Here is a 3,407-nt window from a genome sequence, read left to right as displayed (position 1 = left end):
TAAGAAACTTGAATGTCCTTAAGCCCAACCTCTGATTTTAGTGATAAGAACACTCATCTCAGAGCAAGCCAGTGGCAGGGCTAGGGATTGACCAAGGCCACACAGTTGGCTACTCAGAGAGCCCAGAACCTGCCGAGCGTGGTTGTGTTGAGTTGGAGGTGAAGGAAGAAGCGGAACACAGCTGCCATGGGCTTTTTCCCCTGGACCACCTACTGCCTACCCCTGCCTCTCCATCCGGGTCCTTGGCAGAGTCAAAGCTTCCATGGGGACAGTCCTAGGCGCTTCCCGATCCAGAGAATCATACTGAGGGGCCACATGGCTTTGGTTCCACCTGTAGACGTGCTTTTGCTTTTTCTGAAGCTTTGACCCTGCCTTTAACAGGACTGGGCCTTACCTTGATCGGCTGTGAAATGGGGAGAACTCTCCTAAGTTCCCTTGTCTATTGCTCCAAGGCAGGACCCCTGACAAATGCTTTAAGGTCCACAGAGACAGGAGTGAGGGGAGGGGCTTCTCTGACAAAAAGGCATGATCCTCTGGAAAGTCGGGGCCAGAGCATTCAGCCCAACAGCTGTGCCCGCAGGGCCGACTTCCACAGCCTGGGCGTCAGCCTGACCAGCATTTACTGGGTTGGATATTTTTGTCTTGATTTATTTGCACAATAACTCTAAGAGGTGGGGTCTATTTTTATCTCAGTTTTACAGACGGGAAACTGGAAGTTAGAGAGAAAGCTGAAATAACTTGGCCCAAGTTCACTCAGCTAAGAAGTGGCTGTGATTCAAGTGCAGGCAGCCTGACCCTCAGCTCTCACTCTCGCTATGTTGCATCCCTAGACCACGGCTCGAGGTGTCCTGCAGGATGGAGGGTGAGTTCCACTTGCCCCCTGGAATCACCACATAAAGGGGTTGTGTGTCCTAGGACTTGAGGAAGGGGAGTGATTTATGAGAGGTAGAAGCAAAGGGATCAAGTTGAAGTGGTTTGGCAACGGCTGGGTTAGAGGAGAGGCAAGAAGGGGAGGAATAGCTCCTCTCCCTCCCTCTCCAGCGGCCTTGCTGATGCTCTTCACCTGGCCCGGTGTCTCCCCCGGGCTCACCTCTCTGGCCTGCAGGGGTCTTGTCCCAGGCATCACTTTTATGATGTAAGTGTTACCTTCGTGGAACCACAGTCCTCTGGGGACTTCAGTTGGTATGGAGGTGACAAGGACGGAAGAAAGGAAAGAAGTTTAAGTTTGAGCTTCTGCCTCTTCTAAAGCTTCAGGGTCTCCCACTTGCACCAGCCCTATTCAAAGCCCTGGACCTAGTTTATATTAGTAATTTTATATATATAATTTTTTTTCTTTTTTCCTTAAAGAGAGCACTCCCTCCAATTGTATATGCTTCAGGGCCCCATTAAACCTGACTGTGCCCCTCTGTCACCCGCTTAGCCAAATGTCAGACTCCCACAACCTCCCTGAGAAACATCGCAGACCCCTCTTTTCCTTGTGGAGCCCTCCCACACAGTACGAACCTTGATTGAAGGTGTGATTCCCCTCTGAGTAGCTGTGCTAAGTTTTTGTAAAGAGGTTGCTGTGTGAACACTTTTGCAGACCTCAAAGCCACCAGAGGATGGGAGCTGAGTCTACTTTCTTTGTAATGATGACTCTCTATGATTTTTCTCCATAGATAAATGTTTGAGTGTTCTCGTAGGATTCCAAGAAGACACAGAGGGAGCATTTACATACGAGTCTACGTGTTCTCACCATGGACACCTGTGGATGTGTGTAAGCTTGCGTGTGTGCAAAAACTTCTGCACTCTGTTCCATGGGGTGAGTCACTTCTGTTATAGGGATCTTGGATGTAGAGTCAATGTCTGGGACATGGGATATCCAGTTTATTCTAGAGATTTGAAAGACTGGGCGTCCAGATACCTGTACCTCTCCAGGAAGGCCTTTGCCTGGACCATGCCAGTCTCTGGCTGCTGAGCTGCTGGGTAGGTTTAGAACCAGGGGGATCCCTGGGCGGGAGATGCTGAGGGAAGTGAGGGAATGTGGAGTGACGTGAAGGTCGGTAAGCTCTCCACTCACACCCCTTCTCCAGTAGCCCCACCCTGGCAGTGGCCCATTTCTGCACACCTACAAAGACGTCTCCAAAATGTGTTGGCCACGGTGGCACAGTCTGGTTGGCTGAAACAAAAAGAGGGGTGTTTATTGTAGGGCGCCTGGGGCGTCTCAGAACACCCAAGGGCAGGAGCGGTTGCCAGTCCCTGAGGGCGGGAGCCCGGAGCTGAAGCCATCAGAAAGCAGGCCTCGGCCTTTTGCTCGGCGAGCTGCCCCTGCACACTGCTCTCTCCCCAGACCAGCTCTCTCTGCGTCTCTGAGAAAAGTCTACAGCTACACAGCTCTGGAGATGACTTGTCTTCAGTCCTTTAGTATTTGTCTGGTCAGTGCTCTGAAGGCTCCATTCTGGCTCCTGGGAGATACTGCAAGTGGCCACCCTCTGACCAGCTACATCCAGGGGACCTGGGTCGTGAGGCTTCCAGGGTCACAACACACTGGGAAGACAGTACAAATGGCTCCCCAAGACAAACAGCTCGGCCTCCATGAAGACCCCTGCCCAGCTCCTCTCTCTTGAGTTCCCACAGTACTTTACTTGCCCCCTTCTATGGCACTTATTGTTTCCTACCTTGTGTGAGTATTGCTTTCACAAACATCTTATCCCCCCATCCCATGTATCACTAAGCTTCTCTTTTATCTTTATAAACCTCACAGCTTGTGCAGAAAACCTGGGCAGGTACTGAATACATATTTGAAGTCATGATAATCCTCAAATAAAAAAAGTTTTTAAGAGGCTGAAGTAACTTGGCCGGGTCATTTATTTCGCTGCACTGTGTTGAGTTGATTCAATTCAATTCATTCAATCAATTAATTCATACAACCAAATTTTACTGAGCACCTTCTGGATACTAGGCACTGCCCTGGATGCGCAGAAGCTCCAGCACCAAACAAGACAAAGAAAGTTCTCACCCCACTCAACTTCCACATGAGTGGAGATCATCAACAAACTAGACTATACACAGTGCCCAGGTAGAGGTGTGTAAACCTCCGGCACTGCCTTGAGGAGCCCACTTTCCTTGGGCGTCTCAGACGAATCATCGGATACATTCCTGGGTGACAGGACAGTGCTGTCAAAGGATGAAGGAGAAGTGGTGTCAGACTTCAAAGAGAGAGTGATTTACCACCTGGGGTAGAAGAAGGGAACCAACGGAGGTTTCACTGAGAAGCGGGACACGTGACTGAACTTGCAGAGTGAGTAGGAGTATGCCAGGGAGAGGTGTGTGTGTGTGTGTGTGTGTGTGTGTGTGTGTGTGTTGAGGGGATTGGGGGCAGGGAAAAAGAGGGGAGAATGACAGTGATAAAACCCTTCCAGATAGAC

The 3,407-nt window shown here is 50.3% G+C and overlaps 1 long non-coding RNA gene across 1 annotated transcript; it reads left to right on the top strand.

The window, feature by feature from the left end:
- Nucleotides 1-742: 742 nt before the first annotated feature.
- Nucleotides 743-2,828, top strand: LOC147357072 (uncharacterized). The gene is made up of 3 exons (XR_015143850.1): nucleotides 743-862; nucleotides 1,659-1,801; nucleotides 2,330-2,828. It is a non-coding gene; the product is annotated as an uncharacterized LOC147357072 (long non-coding RNA).
- The last annotated feature ends 579 nt before the right edge of the window (nucleotides 2,829-3,407 follow it).

This window comes from Bos grunniens, chromosome 16 (genome assembly GCF_055505025.1).
Source record: "Bos grunniens cultivar Pamir isolate PY7600 chromosome 16, Bosgru_T2T1.0, whole genome shotgun sequence".
Classification (NCBI taxonomy): Eukaryota; Metazoa; Chordata; class Mammalia; order Artiodactyla; family Bovidae; genus Bos; species Bos grunniens.
This window is presented reverse-complemented; position numbering and strand designations above follow the sequence as displayed.